We start from the raw sequence: 13,211 nt of genomic DNA on the forward strand, positions 1-13,211 counted from the left end.
TGAGTACATGGTGCGGTGTGTAAACATCGCCACTGGGGAGACAAAGGCGATCGGGCGTGGTGCTGGCCACCCACCCCCCTGTGTACCGTTCCAGCCTTCATAGGTGCTCGTTAACAGCACTTGACCCAAAAGTCTGTTACAGGCTATACGGGAGATCTTTGTCTTTGTGTGTGTTTGGTGGCTTGCAGCAGATTAATGATAAAATGTAAAAATCCGGCACGTATAAAAAGACGAACATCTCACAATACCAGAATAGGTGGCAACTGCATGTGAGTGCAATGTTTTGAGTGAGTGGTGGATCATTATACAAGTGAAGTATTGGAAAATGACGGCAGGAAACTCCTTGACGGGAACACACTTCTTTTATTAAATCTTGACTTGTAACGATACAACGCGTGGCCTCTCTTCTTCACAATGCGGTCACCATACAACGGTACAACTCGTGACCTCTTCTCTCCGCCTTACGCTTCTCTCGACTCTCGTAGATTCTGTGCTGCTGGCTCTCTGTGCCTCGTGTAGACTCCGCGCCTCGGCTACACTCTTCTCTCGTCTCGTGTAGACTCTGCGCCTCTGCTACACTCTTCACTCATCGCGTGTAGACCTTACGCCTCTGCTACACTCTTTACTCGTCTCGTGTAGACTTTACATCTCTCTCTGGCTACACCGTATGCATACTCGGCTCGTGTAGACCTTTCTCTCTCTCTGGCTACACCGTATGCATACTCGGCTCGTGTAGACCTTTCTCTCTCTCTGGCTACACCGTATGCATACTCGGCTCGTGTAGACCTTTCTCTCTCTCTGGCTACACACTATACATCGCTCAGCTCGTGTAGACCGTTCTCTCTCTCTGGCTACACACTTATACCTTACTCTCCTCTACTCTCCATTACTCTCCTCTCCTCTCCATTACTCTCCTCTCCGGGCTCTATCTCTGCACCTTCGTCTTCATTCTTAGATGGTTCCACTTCTGCCCTCTACTCCTCTGTGCATCATCTTATATATCTCTTCCTCCCGGGAGACGGAGCGGATGCGGACCTCAACGTCGGCACCGCTCCTCAGTTATCCAATCACCACGCGCTATCTCTACGATCCGTTTCCGCCCAGCGCGTGTTTCCACTCCTCGACCAATCACACCGCACTGCCACCCGATCACTCCCTCTCAGCGCGTCACCGGCACACAGCCAATCAGCAGCACTACCCCCACCCGTGCACTGACGCCTGCTCCTCCCCGTCAGCGCGCGTCACCACACACACACGTACATACGCGCTGGCACATGACGTACACACCCAGCGCGTATCACCACTACATCACCCCCTCCCACATAGCTCGCAGCCGGCCCGGCTGCTAACAACAACCAACCGCTACGATAAGATGACAACCAACCAAAAATAACCCCGTAACCCCCCAGTGTGCCCCGTAACATAACAACAAGAACAACAACAACAAGAACAACTATGTACAAATTGACAACGAACACGAAAAGTCAACAACAACACAATACAAGCAAATTCCAGAAAACGAACGCGCCCCGCGCCCCTGCGACTACACGCAGTGACGAGGCGCACCAACAGCCCCGACTCCTCACGAGGCGGGTCGCGCAAAGTAGCACGACTTGGCGCGAGTCCGTCTGGCTGGTCCGTCGTATGGGGCGGGACACTGACGACCGTCCGACGGTTCCGGCTGCTCCAGACGGCGCGGAACGGGCCTGAAAGGGCCGGCCCCGCCGCGGAGATCCGGCCGCCGGTGGTCGGCAGCTGTCAGATCCGAGACACCTGGGAGCAGATCAGGCGAAAATACGCGTGGATCAGGCAGAGACATTTCCCCCTGTGGGTCGCCGGTCACGTCACACGCTCGGCCATGACGACACAAGGGGAGGCCATATGGAGGCGAGAACGGTTTCAGTCGGGAGGGGTGAACGTACCAACGGCGCTTTTCCCACTTTATCTGAACGCACTGGGGTCGTGCAACGCGCACGACCTCCACGGGTCCCCTCCACGGTCTCAACAATTTAGGCGACGTAGCCAAGGGTGCCTGAGGGCAATGCAGCCAGGCCCTGTCACCTGGTTTCCAATCGTGCCCGGACACCTTCCGTGCCCGCAACCGTTCATTAGCAATTTGGCGAGCCCGCGAATTAAGCCGTGCGGCCTCCCTCGCCTCTGTCAGCTTGTGAATATTAAACTTAATATGTTCTGCCAATTTAGAATTAGTTCGTGGAGCGGACAGGCCAAGTTGCGTTTCCATTGGCGGGTCAGCTTCCCGACCGTACATCAAATAGAATGGGGAAAACCCCGTAGCTGCATGGGGGGCCATTCTATACGCGGCAAGGACTCCCGGGACCTGCAGGTCCCAATCTACATGTGCCTCGCACACCTGCTGGCACAGCATGGAAGTCAAAGTTTTGTGGAGTCTCTCCACCATCCCGTCTGTCTGCGGGTGGTACGGGGAGGTACGCACCTTCTTGGTACCCAACAGATCGCACACCTCTTGCAACAATTTACTCGAAAATTTTTTACCTTGGTCGGTCAGCAGGCGTTCGGGAGCCCCCTTGTCCAGGACATAGCCCTGGACGAAGGCGTCCGTCACAGCCGCTGCCGACTGGTTAGCGAGAGGCCACGCCATAGGCCATCGGGTAAAGTATTCGACCCCCACTAACAAATATTTATTCCCTCTCGGCGTGACTGGGAAGGGCCCCAAAATATCGAGTGCAACGAGCTCGTTAGTACGCGAGACCTGAATAGATTGCAGCGGTGGATTAGCTGCCACGGGCGGTGGTTTACGCCTGGCGCACTCAACGCACCCCTTCAGAATATTTACCACATCACTTCCCATTCCCGGCCAGTAATAGTCACGCTGAAGCAGGGCAAGCGTCTTGTTAACTCCCAAGTGCAAGAGGCGTTCGTGTGCCGCCAAGACAACCCTCCCCCTTACAGCGGAAGGCACCACGAGTGCGTTCCGCCGGGACAAACTGTCCCATCTCAATAACATGCCCTGCTCAAGTACATAGGAGCCGGTACGCTCCTGGTCCCCCTCGGGACCCCCAACCTTGCGGCGCAATGCTAGCAGCGAGCTGTCCGCCATCTGGAGACGGCCCCATTCGCTGAGCGACAACGAGAGCAGCGAGTCCCGACCCTGAGAGGCAGTGGAATCATCCACGATCGGTGCGCCCGCTGTCGCAGCCAGTGCCCCCATCTCCCCCGCAAGCGTCGGTTTACAGCGCGCCGATCCCGACAAACACGCGCATTCATCACAAGGCAACAACCGCGACAAGCAATCGGCATTTGTGTGTCGCAACCCCTTACGGTACGTAGTCGTAAACTGATAGTCCTGGAGGACTTCCAACCAACGCGACAACTGGCCCGAGGGTTGGGCGACCCTCAATGAATACTGTAGCGCCGCGTGGTCCGTTCGGACCGTAAAGTGACGACCATAGAGATATGGCCTAAACTGCTGCACAAAAAAGACAATGGCAAGCAGCTCGCGACGGGTGACGCAGTAGCGCTGCTCCGCCGGAGACAACACCCTACTACCGTAGGCGACAACTCTTTCGACACCCCCAACGACTTGGGATAGCACCCCCCCAATGCCCGTGTTACTAGCATCCGTGTCCAGCAAAAAGGGACTCGCAAAATCGGGATAACACAAGGGTGGGGCACCCACCAAGGCGTCCCGGAGGGAGCGAAACGCGGCCTCCTCCTCCGGTCCCCATTTGAACTTCACTCCCTTCGCCGTTAGAGCGTGCAAGGGTTTTGCAATAGTGGCGAAGTGCTCAACGAACCGCCGATAATAAGAAGCAAACCCGATGAAACTACGCACGTCGGAAACGGACGTAGGTGTCGGCCACGAACCGACACAATCCATCTTCGCGGGATCGGTGGAGATCCCCGAAGAATCGACAATGTGACCCAAGTATCTAACCGACTTCCGAAGGAGGTGACATTTGGCCGGTTTAAATTTCAGCTTAGCCGATCGCATTCGCAAGAACACCCCTCTCAATCGCTGGAGGTGTTCTTCAAACGTTTTACTGAAAACAATGACATCGTCCATATAAATCAAGCATGTATCCCACTGCAAGCCCGACAAAACCAACTCCATAAGTCGCTGAAACGTCGCTGGAGAGGAGTGAAGTCCCATGGGTAACCGGTTAAACTGGAACAGCCCCCCTGGAGTCCGAAATGCTGTCTTAGGTTTCGACTCTTCGTCGAGCGGCAACTGCCAAAACCCCGATAACAAATCAAGAGTCGAAAAATATCGTGCACCAGACAATGCATCGAGGGACTCATCCATCCTGGGGAGCGGATACGCGTCAGCCACAGAGATCTTATTCAGGCGACGGAAATCAACGCAGAATCGCAGGGACCCGTCCTGCTTCTTAACCAGCACAATAGGCGCTCCCCACGGGCTAGAGGAGGGCGAAATAATATCGGCTTCTAGCATTTCGTTAACAGCCGACTGAACATGTTCCTTCTCCACGGGACTCAGTCGGAAGGGATTTAGCTTGACCGGCGCCGCATCGCCCGTTTCAATGTGGTGGTGCAACAAATCCGTGCACCCAATGTCATACTCATGTTTACTGAACACATCAGAGAATTCTATGAGCAACTCGCGCAGCGCACCCAACTGCGCCGCCGACAAATCGTCCGAGGCGGCGCATAGCGAATGGACCCACTCAAGGTCTTCCCTTGGCTCAACGTTCCGCGCGGTGCTCGAGCCCACCTGCGCAACCAACCCATCATCCACAGGGACCCGCGCCGCGTGAGCCAGCACGGTGCCCTGTGGAATGACAGCTGGCCGCGACCCCGCGTTCAAAACCATCACAAACGGATCCCTGTCAGCCCGCACCAAAGTGTGAGCCACCGATAAATCAAGACCCCCGACAGCCTTGTTAGAAGGACCCAAAAGCATACTTTGTTCCGAAGCCTCCCTCACCCATGGTTTCCGCAACCGGAGGGGAATCAACATCTGTGAACCCGGGGGCACATGCACGGTCTGTGTCGCCACCGCTTGTATCGTAGCGCACGCCGTCCGAATGTCAGTAGGGCTCGTCAAAAATGCAATCCGGCGACCCGATGGCAGTTCAATGCATCGTTGATCGATAAGAATTTTAATGGGCATTTTAGCCAAAAAATCAGTGCCCAAAAGACACGGAACCGCCAAAGAAGACGAAACGAAAACGGGTCCCGACAATTTGATATTTCCAATGCAAATGGACGCCCTAATCTGACCGATAATGCCCAATGATCCCCCATTAGCGGCGTAAAATGGCACATCCACTGGAAGCAGCGGACGACATTGGACTGGGAGAATATCATAAATGAGGTCCGATATAATAGTTGCCGATGCCCCCGTGTCCACTAACACCCTAATCTCGACCCCATCAATAGATCCCGTAACAACGGACGAACCCGCCGAAGCAGCCACAATTCTATGGCCCAATTCCGCCCATTCAATGTCTCCCTGGTCCCGGCCGAACCCCCCTCGCCGAACCGAATCCCCGAACCTTAACCGGCCCTCCTCCGCCGCAACGCGGCGTCCCATGTGTGCCGAATAAACAGGCCGAGCGTGTGAGGTGCCGCGACTTGCCGGGGATTGTAGAGATGACTTGGGATCTCGGTCGTCGTCCAGCCGAGCACCCATGGCGCGCTGACGCGGAGCGCGGCACCCGGACGCCACGTGGCCCCGGAGGCCGCAGTTATAGCACGTGACGAGGGTCGGAGTAGATCTTGGTTGCTCCGACTTTCGGCCCGATCGCAGAGGCGACCGAGCCCCCGGCCTCCAGTCCCCTGGTCGTCCCGTGGCGAACGCCTCCTCTCGTGGGCTGACGACTTGGGGTTCGGTGACCACCGAACCCGGAGCTGCGACGACAGCAGCGTAGCAACCAACTCCTTGTTTCCGTTGTAGGGCCTCGTGCGCTTGAATACTCGTGGCGACTCTCAAAGAAGAAATATCAATCTCGTCAGCTGTGTTGATAGGGACCCCCAGGTCCTGCGCCAACTTAAGCAGCTGCTCCAAAACCATCGCGTCTTGGCCCTCCTCGTCCATCCGAGGGAACGCAGCATCAGCAAGAGCCAGCAACGCCGTGCGATAGGCCAGCGCGGTCTCCGTGGCCGCTTTCCGTCTTGTGTAGAAATGATGGCGGCACGCCGAGGGAGGTCCGTAGACCCTGGCCAACAAACCCAGCGCATCCTTCAGCGTGGAGCGGTCCGACTTCCGTGCAGACCTGAAGGCCGCGAGCGCGTCGTCGTCCAGCAGGGCAGGCAACGCCCGCAGCGCCGTAGCATCGGACCACGCTGACATCTCTTGATGCGCCAAAAACCTTCGCTGAAATTTGCCCCAGTCTCCGCCTTCCGCCTTGAAGGCTGACAACGTGGGCAGACGCTGCTGAAAAATGAAGTCATCCGCCTCGTGGTTCCTCTCCGCCTCTCCGTCGGTGTGTAAGATGGCGGCTCCAGCGGCAGATGTAAAATGGCGGACCCCCTCGCGCGCTGATGACGTCGATGCGCGCGCTTGGGAACCCACCACCACGTGGCGCTCGCCGTTCCCGCCAAAAGTAGGCCCAGGCGCAATGGCGGGAATCCCCCATTCGTTTTGGCGGGAATCTGCGGGGCGACCTTGTAAAATGTCCCCCACCGTCCCCGCTCCTCCCGACGAGCTGATCTCCGCCAAGATGGACGCGGCGGCGAGCAGCAGCTCCGCCAGTCGGGAGTGCGCCTCACGAAGCACGGCCTCGGTCCCCGGTCGCTCGGCCGGCGCCGTCGACGGATCCTGTAGCGTGGGCAAGTCTTCCTCCTCGCCCCCCGCCACCAGCGGCCCCGAGTCGTCCAGGTTTTCCTCGCGGTCAATCCCTTGGGTCCTACGGGTCTTCCTTGTCTCCATGCTTGGAAGCCCGTTTCACTTCTGACGCCAGATGAAGTATTGGAAAATGACGGCAGGAAACTCCTTGACGGGAACACACTTCTTTTATTAAATCTTGACTTGTAACGATACAACGCGTGGCCTCTCTTCTTCACAATGCGGTCACCATACAACGGTACAACTCGTGACCTCTTCTCTCCGCCTTACGCTTCTCTCGACTCTCGTAGATTCTGTGCTGCTGGCTCTCTGTGCCTCGTGTAGACTCCGCGCCTCGGCTACACTCTTCTCTCGTCTCGTGTAGACTCTGCGCCTCTGCTACACTCTTCACTCGTCGCGTGTAGACCTTACGCCTCTGCTACACTCTTTACTCGTCTCGTGTAGACTTAACATCTCTCTCTGGCTACACCGTATGCATACTCGGCTCGTGTAGACCTTTCTCTCTCTCTGGCTACACCGTATGCATACTCGGCTCGTGTAGACCTTTCTCTCTCTCTGGCTACACACTATACATCGCTCAGCTCGTGTAGACCGTTCTCTCTCTCTGGCTACACACTTATACCTTACTCTCCTCTACTCTCCATTACTCTCCTCTCCTCTCCATTACTCTCCTCTCCGGGCTCTATCTCTGCACCTTCGTCTTCATTCTTAGATGGTTCCACTTCTGCCCTCTACTCCTCTGTGCATCATCTTATATATCTCTTCCTCCCGGGAGACGGAGCGGATGCGGACCTCAACGTCGGCACCGCTCCTCAGTTACCCAATCACCACGCGCTATCTCTACGATCCGTTTCCGCCCAGCGCGTGTTTCCACTCCTCGACCAATCACACCGCGCTGCCACCCGATCACTCCCTCTCAGCGCGTCACCGGCACACAGCCAATCAGCAGCACTACCCCCACCCGCGCACTGACGCCTGCTCCTCCCCGTCAGCGCGCGTCACCACACACACACGTACATACGCGCTGGCACATGACGTACACACCCAGCGCGTATCACCACTACACAAGTGACAAAACCCTGGGCTTTTACCGTCTTTGAAAGAGTTAAAGCTTTCCGAGGACATATTATTTATTTATTATTACACGCTTTTATTTAACTCTGTTGTTGTTGACGTTGTTGCATCCTCAAATCTTGTAAGTCAATTTTAACCCACTTCCCAATGTGGCGTCGACTGCAAACTTGGTATACTTATGTCATACTGATGACAATACCATATTCTATCATAAAAAAATATATACAAATTTCTAAACGATATTTTTACACGCTTTCTATGAACTCAATGTCTGTTGTTGTTGTAGTATTCTCAAATATTGTAACTCAATTTTAACCCACTTCCTGATGTGGTATCGACTGCACACTTGGTATACTTATGTCATACTGATGACAATACTATATTCTATCATTGAAAATAAAGTATTTTTAGACAATCTTTTTTATATGTTATGTTTCGGCTTGCGTTTAATTGTCCACGCTCAACTAACGATGGCTGTAAATCACCACGGTTCCTTACGTTATGGCAAGCTTCGGGGCCACTTCCTGGAGTTGTGGAGTTCTGCCATTGCTAGTAGGCTACATTTCATTAAAGCGTGTTTAAAAAAAAAGTATTTTTAAATATTATTCCTTAAAAGGAGGACAACACTGGGAAAACCAGGACAGTTGGCAACCCTATGTGCATCCCTGCCTCCCTCCCTGTTGAAGGTTCAGGGTTGACTCAGCTCATCATCACTCCCTATCACTAAAATAGGTACCGCTTTGCGGGGAAAAAAACAAAAAAAACCCAGCAGCGGTTCGCCAATGGATAGACTCGCCTCCGTCATAGGAATGCGGATTGTCCTCCACTGGCTCGGCAGAGTTGTGACCAGAAGATTGCCGCAAGCAGCAACCCGAACTGTTGACCACAGAGGTGGTGCTGCTGGTGGTGCTGGTGGTGCTGGTGGTGCTTGTGCTGCTGGTGGTGGTGGTGCTGGTGGTGCTGGTGGTGCTGGTGGTGCTGGTGGTGCTTGTGCTGCTGGTGGTGGTGGTGCTGGTGGTGCTGGTGGTGCTTGTGCTGCTGGTGCTGGTACTGGTGGTGGTGGTGCTGGTGGTGCTGGTGGTGGTGCTGGTGCTGCTGCTGCTGCCCGCATCGTCATTAGACTGGCCAAACGCCCGGTGGGGCCGGTCTGTGTGGTTAGGGAAATTACAAATGTGATTAGGGTACAAAATAAAATAAAATATTGTATTTCCTCTAATGTGTACGTTTCAGCGCTTTATCTACCCTCCCAGTCTCGATATTCGGCCGACACAACGATCCTTCCTCAACCGGTCCATGTGTTTGTTTTCTTTTTAGGGCCGGCCCCAAATGGGCCGATTAGAATCGCACGGCAATTTGGGACCGGTGTGTTCACATATTCCTGGGCCGATTTTTTGTCCCAGTCCGTTATTGATCATAACTAACGAACTAACTTTTTACAAGGTAAGGCCCACTTTTTTCAGAAGTGACCTGGCCAAAGATGACGGCTCAACGAAGTGGCTCATCGTCGTGTGGAAATTTCTAACAGCCAAATACTCCACACGCGCGCTTCTAAATGTGGAGGGGAAAAACTGGGGGATCCGAATAAAAATCCACTCGACTACGGGGAGAACGTGCAAACTCCAAATCAACAGGCATCGTCAGGATCGGGATCGAACCCACGAACCTCCTGTATACCAGGCGAGGTAGTTAACATCTCCTAGCCACCGTGATGATGATGATGAGAGAGAGAGACACGCGCAAACTCCAAATCAACAGGCATCGTCAGGGTCGGGATCGAACCCACGACCTCCTGCATACCAGGCGAGGTAGTTAACATCTCCTAGCCACCGTAGTGATAATGAGAGAGAGAGAAGCAAACTCCAAATCAACATGCATCATCAGGGTCGGGATTGAACCCACGAACCTCCTGCATACCAGGCGAGGTAGTTAACATCTCCTAGCCACCGTGATGATGATGATGAGAGAGAGACGCAGACTCTAAATACACAGCAGGCGTCAGGGTCGGGATTGAACCCACGACCTCCTGCATACCAGGCGAGGTAGTTAACATTCCTAGCCACCGTGGCGCCCATCATCATCATCATCGTCGTATGCACGAGGACAGAACAGAGGCAGGATATGAGCATCAGCGCCTCAATGTGGCTCATTGGAGCCGGCCATCATTTTCTCGATTTTTTTTTTTAAGCAGCATCGGTGACCCCCCCCGCTCCACTCTGTTCTCACCGCCCCCCCCCGCTCGCCCGCCCGCCCCAAGGTCACGCTGTGTGCGTGGCGGCGTGTGTGGACTTGCTGGAAGTCCGTGGCTTTTCGTGGCCTACGGTAGAAAGCTCTGCGTTGGCGGAGCCGCGTTCCGCCAGCTGCTTAATTAACAGCTCACACGGCGTGATACATTTGAGGCGCAGCTTTGTAGGGGGTGACTGCACACTGCTGAGAATAATAATGATTATTATGAAAATAACACGAACTGGGTCAAGAGTCACAGAGTCTCTCCCCTCCCCCCCACCCCCCCACGTTGAAAACAAACGAGAGCTGAGCCAGGCTCGCATCTATCAAGGGGCCTGAACCCAACAGGAGGAAATTCCACGTTCCTATGACAGAGGCGGGTCTTTCGATACAGCTGTACGTTTGAAAGGGTACGTTCGTAGAGTTTGTGTATCTGAAAGCACTGCAATGAGAACAACATTAGTCTTGCTTAAAGAAAATAAAGGCCGAGGAAACTAAACTGTGCGCGGATTTTTCAGGAAGAGCAATCACGACAAAGCGCCACTCTTCACGAGCGCTGCCATTGCAGTATCCCAATGTTTTGATGTTGTTGTTGTTGTTGTTGTTGTTTATTTTGACAGCCACATGTCTCCAGTACAGCTGTGCCCTCCAGAAACAAAGAAAAAAATATCGAGACTTTGTGACGGTATTTGAGTCAAACGTGACAACAACCGTCACTCACCGCTCAGTGGCGGTCACGTTACCACGGTGCTTGTGCCAGGCTAGGTGCAGGAGGTCACGGGACAGACCCTGCAGGTGCCGTGTGTCGACTGCTGTGCCAGGCTAGGTGCAGGAGGTCACGGGACAGACCCTGCAGGTGCCGTGTGTCGACTGCTGTGCCAGGCTAGGTGCAGGAGGTCACGGGACAGACCTTGCAGGTGCCGTGTGTTGACTGCTGTGCCAGGCTAGGTGCAGGAGGTAACGGGACAGACCCTGCAGGTGTCCCAGGTTCACCGACTGAGGTCACCGGTCAGAAGATGAGCACGCAGCAAAATGGATCGCTGTCAGAGGTACATCTCGTCATGGACAACCCGCCAACATGTCACAGCGAGACGAGGTTTGAAAGAAGAAGAAGAATGAGAAAAGACTGCAAATGTTGAGACATTGAGCACCACTGGCGCGTGTTCTGCCGGTTCAAGACTCGAAACAAAGCAACGCCCCAAACAGCCCGAGACGCAGCTCACGGATGCCAGCCAGTGGGCGCCCCCGCCCCTCCTTCCTTCCCTCCCTCCCTCCCCTCCCTCCCTCCCTCCTCCCTCCCTCCCTCCTCCCGTTCCTTTTCAATTTTTTATCCTTTTATTTTATTTTAATTTTTTAAAATCTTTTTTTCCTTTTCTTTCTCCTCGTTTTTTATTCTTTATTTTCTTCTCTTATTTTTTTTGTTCTTTTATTTATTTAATTTTATTTATCTCTTTTTTTAACGATCAGACGAGAAAGATGCTCGGTCTTTCGGCACTTACTTCGTTCATCATGTCGTTTGCTTGTAAACATTTTGCTCCCTCTTTTTTAATCAAATATCTAACGCGGGTTTCCCGTGTAACATTAGTCCCATTGTGTGTTACTGTGTTCATATACACCAACAAGAAACACAAATCACCCTCAAAAACCCATCACCAGATCCCCTGCTGCTACCCTACCAGCACCATAGCGGCGAAGGCACCTGCCTGACCTCCCTCCCCTCCCTCCCTCTTTTTTTTTTTTAAACGATCAGACGAGAAAGATGCTCAGTCTTTCGGCACTTTACTTCGTTCATCATGTCGTTTGTTTGTATTTTTTTTAATCAAAGATTTAATGCGAGTTTCCCGTGTAACATTAGTCCCATTATGTGTTACGGTGTTCATTGACACCAATAAAAAAACAATTCACCCTCAAAATACCCATCACCAGATCCCCCGCTGCTGCGCTAGCAGCACCATAGCGGCGAAGGCACCTGCCTGACCTCCCTCCCCTCCCCTCCCTCCCCTCCCCTCCCTCCCCTCCCCTCCCTCCCCTCCTCTTTTTACCATTCTTTTATTAAATTTCTTCTAAATCCCTAAGCAAGCTTGAACATTACAATAATTAAAAGGAACATCAGCGTCAATACACAGTAACTACTTACTGCAGACCTTGTGGCATATCAGGTGACCAAACACAGCACTGAGTAAACAGCCAGCACACGGGGATGGTCGGTACCCAAAACATGTAGTACCTAGGTAAGCAATGGCAGTGAGCACACCCTCATGGGGAGCCAACCCAACACCCAGTAAGATACACCAGACTGCTAAGGATGGCCAAACAGGCAAAAAAAAAACCTCTTACAAAAAATCCTGCGGAAAGTACTGCTCTCTCCTTTCCACAAGCAGGTACACAGCATAAAATTCAAATCAACAAACATTCTCAAAATTCGGCGCATATGCACACAAATTACATAGGATCTGGTTGTTGTACATTAGGTCTACTCAGATTATATTGGCCACTGTGATACAAAATACTCCACTATTAAGGCATTTATGGTTACAATGTTCCGCTATCCGCAGCATTACATGTTAGTGGAGTTGTCGTCAGGTGTGTTTTGTCTCCACTTATTTATTTGGCCCAGGAAATACCTGACCCTTTTTCTTTCCTTTCCATCTGACAGTTTCCCCTGTCTTTTGAAGCCCCGATCAACATGGAGTAGGGAGGTTATTATTGCCTCCACATTTCGCCACCTTGATAGCGCTGCAGCCACCCTTTCGTCTGTGCCACGTACTTCATCTAGAAAGTCCCATAGCTCTGACTGCGAAAATATTGGTGCCCCTTCGGTCAGCTCTGCCGATGTCAGGCTCACCCCACTTCCTGTGCTGAGGGTTTCTTCCCACTCCTCTTCTTCGCTTCCCCCTTCAGCCTCCAGGCTTTGAGGATTTTCAGTCACCGTGGTATCCTCCGTCAATGTTTTATCGGGCGATGCCGCTTGCCCCTCAATTGACGGCCTTCCTTCGTCCTTGTCTCGGTCACCCACTGTTTGGTCAGTGGGGTCCTGTGTGGGCTCCTCCGTGCTCTTGGCTGCTCGCGTTTCCTGGGAGCCCTCGGCCCCCTCGCTGGGCGCGTCGTCGAGGTCTGAAGTGCG

This window comes from Lampetra fluviatilis, chromosome 52 (assembly GCF_964198595.1).
Source record: "Lampetra fluviatilis chromosome 52, kcLamFluv1.1, whole genome shotgun sequence".
NCBI classification, from domain to species: Eukaryota; Metazoa; Chordata; class Hyperoartia; order Petromyzontiformes; family Petromyzontidae; genus Lampetra; species Lampetra fluviatilis.